Source organism: Salvelinus alpinus, chromosome 9, assembly GCF_045679555.1.
Source record: "Salvelinus alpinus chromosome 9, SLU_Salpinus.1, whole genome shotgun sequence".
Taxonomy (NCBI): Eukaryota; Metazoa; Chordata; class Actinopteri; order Salmoniformes; family Salmonidae; genus Salvelinus; species Salvelinus alpinus.
This window is the reverse complement of record NC_092094.1, coordinates 85,340,542-85,354,223: the sequence shown is the minus strand read 5'-3', so window position 1 is coordinate 85,354,223 and position 13,682 is coordinate 85,340,542. Positions and strand designations below refer to the sequence as shown.

Sequence of the window (13,682 nt, the reverse complement as noted above, 5' to 3'; positions counted from 1 at the left end):
GTTAATTTGTGGAATTACTTTCCTTCTTAATGTGTTTGACTCAATCAGTTGTTGTGACAAGTTAGGGGTGTTATACAGAAGATAGCCCTATTTGGTAAATACCAAGTCTATATTATGGCAATAACAGCTCAAATAAGCAAAGAGAAACAACAGTCCATCATTACCTTAAGACATGAAGGTCAGTCAATCCGGAAAATGTCAAGAACTTTTAACGTTTCTTCAAGTGCAGTCGCAAAAACCATCAAGTGCTATGATGAAACTGGTTCTCATGAGGACTGCCACAGGAAAGGAAGACCCAGAGTTACCTCTGCTGCAGACGGTAAGTTCATTAGAGTTAACTGCACCTCAGATTGCAGCCCAAATAAATGCTTCACAGAGTTCAAGTAACAGACACATCTCAACATCAACTGTTCAGAGGAGACTGTGTGAATTAGGCCTTCATGGTTGAATTGCTGCAAAGAAACCACTACTAAAGGACACCAATAAGAAGAAGAGACTTGCTTGGGCCAAGAAGCATGAGCAATGTACATTAGACCGGTGGAAATCTGTCCTTTGGTCTGATGAGTCCAAATTGAATGAGTAGGTTTGTCCAAACTTTTGACTGGTACTGTGTTTTATGTTATGTTTTGCAAATTCGTAACATATTGTACAAATTGCAAGTCGTAACATACTATTCAAACTGTAATTTGTAACGTATAATAAATGGATGATGGACAGTCACAAATTAATACACACCATATCAAACTTAACATATCATACTAATTGGGAGTGTCCTGGATTTACATTTACTATGTTACATCTACCCCTGAGTCCAGGTTGGGGAAGAGAGTGGGGCTATCATGAATTATCATTTGCAGTCCATTAGAAAACCACAAAAATTAAATCAATATCCATCTGACAGAAAGTGTGAGTCTAAATAAAATGTCTGTTGATGCCACATAGGCCTACATATTTAGATAAGTAAAAAATATAAAATAATAAGATGATAATGGTGGATAATAATCAAATAGTAGGGGAGAGTGGGATAAATGCTAGGCCTTAGTCTACTTGAAAATGGTTTAGATTAGATGGCCATGGGGTATGTATGGTGAGCGGCAGAGTATAATGCAATGTCGCCATGCAGCTATGTTGTCTTGTAAACCTTATTATCCTTGCTGGAGACGCCATCTCACTTGCTGTGTCTGAATGGTGTAACCACCCTCATGTCCCTTTGTCTCCTGATCTATTTTCTGTCCAAGACCCAGTGAACTGGCATGCGAAATGCCACAGGTGGCTAGAGGCTGTACGCCAAGCTATCAATAGGACACCTTAGCCGGCAAGTTGGAGGCTGTGATATTTACCTCTCCCAGCATGCGGCCGAGGCAAATGATATGCAGATCATCGTCTGTAAATAAGAGATAGGGTTCTCCCCCCTCGCTTTAAAAAAATGAAGTAACAACACACGCACACCAACTCACGCACAAACACAACAAGAGGAACGTTTGTTTCCCTGCTTTTTAATTGAGTAAATTTGGCAGTCGTTTTAATCTCCTGGCAAATTGAACCGGTAGGGGATCGTGGCAAGCGTTGGATGAATGTTATTAATTCTTCGCTATATCCGTGTTGCGCAATTAGTCACTGTTTGCTGCGGAAAACGTCTCATTAATTATCCACACCCGGTTTTCAACCAAAGTTATATTTACCTCGAAATATGCACCAGTCAGCAGCCAGTCAACCCAGCAGCCGTCCACGCTTCCCGGGGCCCCTAGGTTGAGCACCTCTGCAAATAAGAGAGGGGTAGAAAAGGTATTTGAATGTTTTATTTTTATTCCTGAACTCCCAACCTCTATTTTCCTTGATATATGTAACAGTAGGATCCCAGCGTCTCAAAAAATAGGTATAGCCTACTCTAGGTCTAGTTTGAATATTACATATGACATTATTGCTCTAGGATTCTAGTGGTTTTTAATAAACTATATGTTTTTAATACACTATATGTGACCCGTTTCAGGAAACTAGTCGTATGTCGCAAGTCATGACTTCACAGGAGAGCCGTTTTAACTTAAAAATATATATTTATCAAGTTTTTAAAACCAAATACTTTTACTCATGTAGTATTTTACTGGGTGACTTTTACTTCAGTAATTTTCTATTAAGGTATCTTTACTCAAGTATGAGAATTTAGTACTTTTTCCATCACTGGATGTGGATGGGGGTTACAGCATTTCTTTCACATGACCCATCAATTTAGACAAGTGTGTCTGGGTAAGAGTCATCTAATATTTATAAAATATTTTTATCTGGACACTTTCTGTTTACCTGGAATCTTTCCTTATTGTAGGATACTACCACTTTTAGTCTTAATCTTTACTACATTACTCACTGTTTAGCACATGACCTCACATGTGAATCCTTAAAGAGATGGGTGGGGCTGTTTTTCATGGTTCGGGCTAGGCCCCTTAGTTCCAGTGAAGAGACATCTTAACACTAGAGCATACAATGACATTCTATATGATTCTGTGCTTCCAACTTTGTGGCAACAGTTTGGGTAAGGCCCTTTCCTGTTTCAGCATGACAATGCCCCTGTGCACAAAGCAAGGTCCATACAGAAATGGTTTGTTGAGATCAATGTGGAAGAACTTGACTGTCCTGCACAGAGCCCTGACCTCAACCCCATCGAAGACCTTTGGGATGAATTGGAACGCCGACTGCGAGCCAGGTCTAATCGGCCAACATCAGTGCCCAACCTCACTAATGCTCTTGTGGCTGAATGGAAGCAAGTCCCCGCAGCAATGCTCCAACATCTAGTGGAAAGCCTTCCCAGAAGAGTGGAGGCTGTTATAGCAGCAAAGGGTGGACCAATTCTGTATTAATGCCCATGATTTTGGAATGAGATATTTTGGTCATGTAGTGTAGGGCTCCCGAGTGGCGCAGCGGTCTAAGGCACTGCAACTCAGTGCTAGAGGCGTCACTACAGACACCCTGGTTTGATTCCAGGCTGTATCACAATGATTGGGAGTCCCATAGGGCGGCGCACAATTGCCCAGTGTCGTCCGGGTTTGTAAATAATAATAATTTGTTCTTAAACTGATTTGCCTAGTTAAATAAAGGTTAAATAAATAAATAAAAACATGTAAATGTCACATTTGTCATTAAAATTGTCCCCACTCTCCCCTATACAGCATATGCCTATTGGAACGCAAAACAGACCCAACCTCATTAAGAAGACCTTGACTTTGATTATGACCTTTTCGCTGTTATTTTGCATAGGCCTACTCTGAATGTGCATTTTTGTCATCAACTAAATTTGTTTGGGTGCAGATGGCCTTTATTCTTCTGATTTAACCCCCCACCCTTCTTTCTTTTCTCTGTCACTCCCATCTTCTCCAATTTCCTATTTTGTGGCAGCTGTGGCATATAGTCTACTCATCCCAACAAGGGGACAAATTACTTTAATTACATAGTAATTGCAGAGTTGTGTGTTAATTAAATCTTTATCAGTTTAAGTAAGTGGATTGCTCCCACATGGAAGTCATGCTGTGACGTTCAGTCTCTCTCTCCCTCCTGTTATTTCTAAATTCTCCACACTGCAGTCCTAGACCATCTTATTTCCTTTATTCTCATACTCTCAGCCCTGTTCTCGCTCTCTTTCTCCTCACCCTTCCTCCTCTCCCTGTCTAACTACATTGTGTAGTAGGATTAGTGCCATTTTGGAGGGGTAGTTTGGACCAACTCTGTCAGTAGCCAGCTGCTTTTCTGAAATGCCACAACAAACATGATAGAAACCAACGTAAGGGAGTGGCCTTCACTGCAAACTGAGATACAAGATTTATCTTCAGGTTCCTGTTGTTTTGCAAAATTGAATCCTCACATTTTAATTGGTCTCTATTAAGTGTACTGCTCTGGGCGATTGGAACAAGGGCTCACTTTGTTGTCCTCTGTTCTCCCAACCCCATTGTGTTCCATTGTGCAAAATGTTGATTATCATTTGTCTTATCCTTTCCATCTTGCGGTCTAGTTTAGAAACATTTTGTAAACCACATGGTGGAAAGGTAAAACAGCTAGCTTTAGTTTACAACATCCTTGTCAATCAGTTGATACACAAGTGTGTTGGGACCAGTGTGTATTTGTGTCCCCTGTCAACCGACTTAGATTGAGAGTGGTACCTAATTTGCTTTTTCAATCACAACAGGATCTGTGAGAATCCTCACATCTGAAATGGCTTTGCCACCTGCAGTGTTTAGACCACCTATCAGAACGCACAAAGAAAGACTCAGTATACAGTAGACCTAGGCCTAGTTATCACCTCTGGACATAGAAGATTAGTTTCTCTGGTGTAGCGATACATCCCTGTGCAGCTTTTGTATGAGGCCGACTTTCTGCTTGTTTGCATTTGATCTCCATGGATATACACAGTGTCTGAATCCTGGCAGTATATGAATCTCTGGATCTCTATGGATATACACAGTGTCTGAATCCAGGCAGTATATGAATATCTGGATCTCTATGGATATACACAGTGTCTGAATCCCGGCAGTATATGAATCTCTGTATCTCTATGGATATATATCGTGTCTGAATCCTGGCAGTATATGAATCTCTGTATCTCTATGGATATACACAGTGTCTGAATCCCGGCAGTATATGAATCTCTGTATCTCTATGGATATATATCGTGTCTGAATCCTGGCAGTATATGAATCTCTGTATCTCTATGGATATACACCGTGTCTTGAATCCTGGCAGTAGGCCTGTACTTGTAGACAGTATCACTTAGTCTGTGTGTGCAACTGTTTGGTGGGAGGATGAACAATTCTATTAGGACTGTGAAGCATATTTCACAGAGGCTTTAGTGGATTACACAGGGTTTGCAGGATGCTTAAGGTAAGATTAAAACAGATGTATAGTAAATCACAGTAAGAGGAGGGAAGTCTGATCAAATAGATCTCTTTGAGTAGCCATTTGTCTGTATGAGTGTGTAGTATATAAACTCTGTATGGGTATTTGACAATGTAAGACATATACACTACCGTTCAAAAGTTTGGGGTCACTTAGGAATGTCCTTGTTTTTGAAAGAAAAGCATTTTTTGTCAATTAAAATAACATCAAATTGATCAGAAATGCAGTGTAGACATTGTAAATGTTGTAAATGACTATTGTAGCTGGAAACGGCAGATTTTTTATGGAATATCTACATAGGCATACAGAGGCCCATTATCAGCAATCATCACTCCTGTGTTCCAATGGCACGTTGTGTTAGCTAATCCAAGTTAATCATTTTAAAGGCTAATTTGATCATTAGAAAACCCTTTTGCAATTATGTTAGCACAGCTGAAAACTGTGCCTTCTTTAGACTAGTTTAGTATCTGGTGCATCAGAATTTGTGGGTTCAATTACAGGCTCAAAATGGCCAGAAACAAATAACTTTCTTTTGATACTTGTCAGTCTATTCTTGTTCTGAGAAATGAAGGCTATTCCATGCGAGAAATTTCCAAGAAACTGAAGATCTCGTACAATGCTGTGTACTACTCCCTTCACAGAAGTGCAAACTGGCTCTAACCAGAATAGAAATAGGAGTGGGAGGCCCCAGTGCACAACTGAGCAAGAGGACAAGTACATTAGAGTGTCTAGTTTGAGAAACAGACGCCCCACAAGTCCTCAACTGGCAGCTTCATTAAATAGTACCCGCAAAACACCAGTCTCAATGTCAACAGTGAAGAGGCGACTCCGGGATGCTGGCCTTCTAGGCAGAGTTGCAAAGGAAAAGCCATATCTCAGACTGGCCAATAAAAAGAAAAGACTAAGATGGGCAAAAGAACACAGACACTGGACAGAGGAACTCTGCCTAGAAGGCCAGCATCCCGGAGTCGCCTCTTCACTGTTGACGTTGAGACTGGTGTTTTGCGGGTACTATTTAATGAAGCTGCCATTTGAGGACTTGTGAGGCATCTGTTTCTCAAACAAGACACTCTAATGTACTTTTCTTTCAAAAACAAGGACATTTCTAAGTGACCCCAAACTTTTGAACAGTAGTGTACATTGTGGATATTAATGATGGGCTGCACTCTGACAAGGGCGGGGAGAGCACCAGTGTCATCAGATTGTCCTGAATGCTATATTCCTCCAAGAATTGGAAAAACAACATGACCAAGTACTCATGCAATACTATCAAGAGTGCTCTTTCCCATTTTCAACATATGGGTCTTTGTCACCTATGGGTCTTTGTCATTGATTATTCCATCCTAGTGAGACTTTAGAGCAGCTCACAATGTGCCCAATGAACATACTGTACAGGAGAATAGTGCTATAACAAGATAGACAAAAAAAACTGAATTATATTTCAGATGCCAGGCACTAACCCACAAGCTCTAGACTGCTTTATCTAGGACCCGTAACCACCACTACCATTTAAAGTGGATGCCCTTACCCTATCACTGCACTTGACAAATTCCCCTTGCTAACACATGAACTTTCTCTCTATACGCACATACAAAGATAATGAATGTAATACCACAGCCATTACAGAGTAGCAATATTTTGCTAATATGGAACCGGGGCATCTTTGGACAAGCTGTCAATAAAAATGCATTGCATTTTCAGCAAGCGTTGGGGATGCTGCATAATCCCTCAGGCTCTGGGATGAGTTCTCTATGTCACTAATGTGGCCTGCCAGCCTGCCACATACTGTACAGATATACCGCTGTACTTTGTACACGCAGTCGAATTTGTAGCTACACTAACAGCCTAGCATGGTCTGTATACAAATATCATAAATGCAACATGAGACAAATAAAGGTGAATAGTTGTGGTGTGGTGGGCAAATTTGGGTTTCCTAGCCAAGAGAGATGTTTCAAATAACTAATGAAACATGTTTCAAGCTAGAAAATGGGAAAATACAGAGTAGCAGCAGTTCTGTATTGTCCAACGATCCCCTTGGAGAATTCCTCTGTTGACAACCCTGTTGTTTGGAAGATCACTGGAATCTGTGTGTATTTTAATTACACCACCATTCATCTGTGCATCTATACGGTCTGCCGTAAATCCCCCTTTTCTATGTGCTGGGATTTGTGAGGGTAATGGAACAGACAGTTTAGAAGGAATGCTTCCTGGTGTGCCTGAACGAAGCCCCCCCCCCCCCCCCCCCCTGCCCTCCCTCATATCCCTCTGCCAGCACTGCAGCCCAGCGGATAACCAAGCGTGGATTAAGAGTGACATCACATTGAAGAGATAGCTGAGCTGTGTGTGTGTGTGTGTGTGTGTGTGTTTAAGACTGATTAGACAGAACCATCTCTGAGTTCTTTAGGTGCTGACACCACTCCACCTCGCCAAGGGTTCAATTTACTGTGGGATCAGACTCATTTATGATAGTAGTGGGATTATTAGCAGTTCAATAGGGCAATTTATTTATTAGGGTAACCCTTCAACTCTGGAACGCGGACACTTGTGAGACATTTAAGGATGCATGTACACCTCATTTCAGAATCATTGAAAGGTACAGTATATTATTGTGCAGTAGCCCGTATTTGAACCTATACATAGATGTAGCTGGACATATAGAACAAGGGATCTAGCTATGCAGCTATAAAATATTGGGAAAGTACAGTATATAATTTACTCCCTAGAATTATGTGGCTACACTTCCCTCACAACCATGTTTTAATGCCATTAAACACTTGACTATTTTAGTCAATTTTATGAACAGATTGTAGCACTGTTCAAATGAATCTGCACCATCTACATTCTACACAAGTGAACATATGATTTGATCTGAGAAGATGCTGACTAATTATCATCGGCTGTATGTTACACTGTGCATATATTAGTGGAGATGCTAATCTCTTCTCTCTCTCCATCATTTAACAACTTAGAGCATATTTCAGCTTGATTGACTGTATCAACAACCCCCATTAGGGAAACAAAGACAAATAAAGCTTCGTTCAGTCATTCTTTAACACCTCACCAGGTTTAAAGGGGGCTCGGATGACCGTGGCGTATAGCTTCTTTCAAAAGGCTCTAAATCCGATAAGGCGGCCGGCTACGTTTGACTTTAGGTTTACCTGGTTTGTCAACATTCTTAAGCTGGCCCGGTGTATGGGCTCCCTTGTAATGCATTGTGCTTCCTCCTCTGACTTGCACAGAGTAGTCCATCATTGATTACAAGCTCAAAATCAGGTTAGAAGATCCAAAAAAAGACAGGGAGTAATGGTCCCCATTCTCAGCATATTGAGCAAACTACAGGACAACCCAGTCTTGCTCTACCCTTTCTTACTCAATTTCCCTAAACATCTATGTTATAAACATCTTCAATCTTCACATTTTATGGAGCCTTATGATTATCATAAGGAAAATTATTTTGACCACACATAAAGAACATACCTAAATATAGGTTAAAATAACTTTTTACCTTCAGTCATACATGGCAACCAAAGTGGCTTTATCCAAATATGATAGCCACTAATCACTCTGCAGGGACTGATAAGGGAGGTGGTGGGTGATTGGTGTGGATGGATGTGGTTTGATGGATGTGGTTTGTTTGTTTCACATAAAGACAATAAATAAATGTTTTGCTCTAGGCTACTTTTGGTTTGTTTCCTATGATCAATAAAATGTTGATTCCACATGAGGCTTGCCTGGACTCGATCATCAACAGGTGACAACGACCGACTGACTGGCTGTATGTGGTTGCCTTAATGGTGGCAAATTACGATCATCAACAGCTGATTGTGCGTAACGACAGAGACAAAGACGCTATAGAAATCTGGTTCGACGTTTGATGAAGCGCTAACAGACTGACATGCCTGTCTAATTAGCCAGGTTATCCTATTGATGCTTTTAAAGGTTGGGACTTTACACATGTAGATCAGCAACGGCAACAGCCAAAAACAACACCCTTGCACTCGAGGCTAATGGTCAGTCGATAACACTCCTCTTTTGCCCAAATATACAGTTGAAGTCGGAAGTTTAAATACACCATAGCCAAATACATTTAAACTCAGTTTTTCACAATTCCTGACATTTAATCCTCGTAAAAGTTCCCTGTCTTAGGTAAGTTAGGATCACCACTTTATTTTAAGAATGTGAAATGTCAGAATAATAGTAGAGAGAATGATTTATTTCAGCTTTTATTTATTTCATCACATTCCCAGTGGGTCAGAAGTTTACATACACTCAATTAGTACATACTTTTCCTTCCTCATGATGCCATCTATTTTGTGAAGTGCACCAGTCCCTCCTGCAGCAAAGCACCCCCACAACATGATGCTGCCACCCCGTGCTTCACGGTTGGGATGGTGTTCAGCTTGCAAGCGTCCCCCTTTTCCCTCCAAACATAACGATGGTCATTATGGCCAAACAGTTTTATTTTTGTTTCATCAGACCAGAGGACATTTCTCCAAAAAGTACGATCTTTGTCCCCATGTGCAGCTGCAAACCGTAGTCTGGCTTTTTTATGGCGGTTTTGGAGCAGTGGCTTCTTCCTTGCTGAGCAGCCTTTCAGGTTATGTCGATATAGGACTCGTTTTACTGTGGATATAGATACTTTTGTACCTGTTTCCTCCAGCATCTTCACAAGGTCCTTTGCTGTTGTTCTGGGATTGATTTGCACTTTTCGCACCAAAGTATGTTCATCTCTAGGAGACAGAACGCATCTCCTACCTGAGCGGTATGACGGCTGCATGGTCCCATGGTGTTTATACTTGCATACTATTGTTTGTACAGATGAACGTGGTACCTTCAGGCGTTTGGAAATTGCTCACAAGGATGAACCAGATTTGTTGAGGTCTACAATTTGTTTTCTGAGGTCTTGGCTGATTTCTTTTGATTTTCCCATGATGTCAAGCAAAGAGGCACTGAGTTTGAAGGTAGGCCTTGAAATACATCCACAGGTACACCTCCAATTGACTCAAATTATGTCAATTAGCCTATCAGAAGCTTCTAAAGCCATGACATTATTTTCTGGAATTTTCCAAGCTGTTTAAAGGCACAGTCAACTTAGTGTATGTAAACTTCTGACCCACTGGAATTGTGATACAGTGAAATAATCTGTTTGGAAACAATTGTTGGAAAAATGACTTGCGTCATGCACAAAGTAGATGTCCTAACCGACTTAACAAGAAATTTGTGGAGTGGTTGTAAAAACGAGTTTTAATGATTCCAACCTAAGTGTATGTAAACTTCCGACTTCAACTGTATATATAATTTGTTACCTCAGGTAAATGGGGCAATGGGCTCACATCTGTGTGACTCAGTTTGGTGATTCAATTGGCGATAGTCCTCATTGATGTATCAGGTAAGCCTATCCCAGAGATGGGAAACTTTGATGGTGGTGGGGGTCACAAAAAATCTGAACTCATCATGAGGGGCAGCAGTTATGAGCAGATCTGCACACACACATCCATACCCGCACCTAGCCTTTTGGGGGCCCTAACTGAAATTATGTTGCTTACCTTGTGAGCAAAACATTCTACCGTCCACCCTCTTGACAGCAGAGCGATTTATTTTTAATTATTTTTACATATATATATATATATTTTTTTTTTTATTAAAAAAAATTAAAAGTTAATTTCCTGCAATTTTGTCATGGGCGTCGAGAAAATGTTACAGTTTTAAAGCAGGTTTGATGCAATTCTACACATTTTGCCAAGGGCGGACTGAAGATTTTGAGATTTATAGCTTATTTCATGCAATTCTACTCATTTAGCCATAGTGTGGAGAGAAATGTTTGACGTTTTGAATATGATATCTGAGTGAGAGTGACTAACGAAATCAGTGTTGGCCACCCGGCAGTGATGTAAAGTACTTAACTTCTTATGGCTGCATCCCGCTACCAGGATCGATATGACAACAGCCAGTCGAAGTGCAGGGTGCCAAATTAAAAAAACAGAAATCTCATAATTAAAATTCCTCAAACATACATGTGTCTTATATCATTTTAAAGGTATTCTTGTTGTTAATCCCACCAAAGTGTCCGATTTCAAATATGCTTTTCAGCGAAAGCACTACAAACAATTATGTTAGGTCACCATCAAACCACAATAAGCACAGCCATTTTTCCAGCGAAAGATAGCAGTCAGAAAAAGCAGAAATAGAGATAAAATTAATCACTAACCTTTGATTATCTTCATCAGATGACACTCATAGGACTTCATGTTACACAATACATGCATGTTTTGTTTGATAAAGTTCATATTTATAAAATAACTGTAAAATCTGAGTTTACATTGGCTCGTTAGATTCACTAGTTCCAAAAACATCCAGTGATAGTGCATAGCCACATCGTTTCAACAGAAATACTCATCATAAATGTAGATGATAATACAAGTTATACACATGGAATTATAGATATACCTATCCTTAATGCAACCGCTGTGTCAGATTTCAAAAAAACTTTACGGAAAAAGCAAATCATGCAATAATCTGAGACGGAGCTCAGAACAATAGCCAAATTAGCCGCCATGTTGGACTCAACAGAAACCAGAAAATACATGATAAATGTTTCCTTACCTTTGATGAACTTCATCAGAATGCAGTCCTAGGAATCCCAGGTCCACAATAAATGCTTGATTTGTTCGATAATGTACGTTATTTATGTCCAATTAGCTACTTTGGTTCGTGCCTTCGGTAAACAATTCCAAAGTCAGAAAGCGCCTCCACTATAACGTGACGAAATGTCCAAAAGTTCCGTAACAGTCAGTAGAAACATGTCAAATGATGTACTGAATCAATCTTTAGAATGTTGTTAACATACATCTTGAATAACGTTCCAACCGGAAAATTAAATTGACCTCAGAAGAGCGATGGAACGGACGTCCTACTCATGTGAAGGCGCATGGGGAATGCGTGATCAGCCCGTGGAAGTGATTACTCATTCCTGTCTCCTTCGGCCCCCCTTCACATTAGAGTCATCAGACAAAGTTCTGTTGACTGTTGACATCTAGTGGAAGCCGTAGGAAGTGAAAACTCATCTATATCTTGCTGTCATTTCAATTGAGAGCATGGTTGAAAATCTGACACTTCAGAAACAATTCAAACAGGAAGTGGAACTTCTCAGGTTTGTGCTTGCCATATGAGTTCTGTTATACTCACAGACATAATTCAAACCATTTTAGAAACTTCAGAGTGTTTTCTATCCAATATGAATAATATGCATATATTAGCAACTGGGACTAAGGAGCAGGCCGCTTAATATGGGCACCTCTGTGCACCTTTCATCCAAGCTACTCAATACTGCCCCTGCAGCCATAAGAAGTTATTAAGTAGTACTTTAAATCATTTTTACTTACAGCATTCGGAAAGATTTCAGACCCCTTGACTTTTTCCACATTTTGTTATGTTACAGCCTTATTTTAAAATGGATGAAATCGTTTTTTCCCCTCATCAATCTACACACTGTACTCCATAATGACAAAGCGAAAACAGGTTTAGACATTTTTGCAAATGTATTAAAAATGTATCAGGTATTTCAGTTTTTTATTTTGAATATATTTGCAAAACATTTCTAAAACCCTGGTTTTGCTTTGTCATTATGCAGTATTGAGTGTAGATTTTTATTTTGTAAATACATTTGAGAATAAGGCTGTAACGTAACAAAATGTGGAAAAAGTAAAGGGGACTGAATTCTTTCCAAATGCACTGTAAATAATTTTTTGGGGTATCTGTACGTTACTTTATTAAGTAACTTTTACTTAACTACATAACTGAAGAAAATAATATACTTTTTACTCCATCCATTTTCCCTGACACCCAAAAGTACTCATTACATTTTGAATGCTAAGCAGGAAAGAAAATGGTCCAATTCACGCACGCACTTATCAAGAGAACATCGCTGGTCCTCTGTCACATCCAAGAGGAAATAGAGTGCTTGCGTGATCACTAACGTGTTACCAGAGACTGCTACAACTCAGCAATGTTTGTGTGTGCTCGCCAAATGTTTACATTTTAACCGGATTGCTGAGCTGTAGTAGTCTCTGGTAACACGTTAGTGATCACGCAAGCACTCTTTTTCCTCTTGGATGTGACATAGGCTAACCCTGACCCACTTTTTCTCCCAAAATCTCTATCCGTCAAACTGCAGTGCTACTCCAATTTCCTCTGGTTGTCCCAATGTCCATTGGAGAATGCTGCTGATAGGGCAGACCAGGAAGGGAAATCAGCAGTGTGACTATTGTTTTCGCTGTCTGACTAGCCATGGTGGTGGAGCAGAGAACCTGGCGGCTGACTAGCGCCTGTGTCGCGGCTCTTTACTTTACCTGCCCTGCACGCAAAAGGCTGTCCCCGGAGGAGACTCAGGTTAAGCTTATGCAGCCATGGTTTATCAAATTGTATTGGTCACATACACATGGTTAGCAGATGTTATTACGAGTGTAGCGAAATGCTTCTGCTTCTATATCTGACAGTGCAGCAGTATCTAACAATTCCACAACAACCCTAATATCTAACAAATTCCACAACAAAACTTAATACACACAATCTAGTAAAGGAAAACCTAATATCTAATAAATTCCTCAACAAAACCTAATACACAGGAATGGGATGAGAATATATAAGTATAAAATATATGGATGAGCAGTGACAGATCAGCAAAGATGTAATGAATAGATAGTGAAGGATACAGTATATACATATGAGATGAGTAATTTGAGATATGTAAACATTCTTAAAGTGGCATTATTAAAGTGACTAGTGTTCCATTTATTAAAGTGGCC

At 40.0% G+C, this 13,682-nt stretch overlaps 1 pseudogene; it reads left to right on the top strand.

The window, feature by feature from the left end:
- The first annotated feature begins 13,164 nt into the window (after positions 1-13,164).
- LOC139584084 (protein O-mannosyl-transferase TMEM260-like) overlaps positions 13,165-13,682 on the top strand; it is a 35,017-nt pseudogene continuing 34,499 nt past the window's right edge.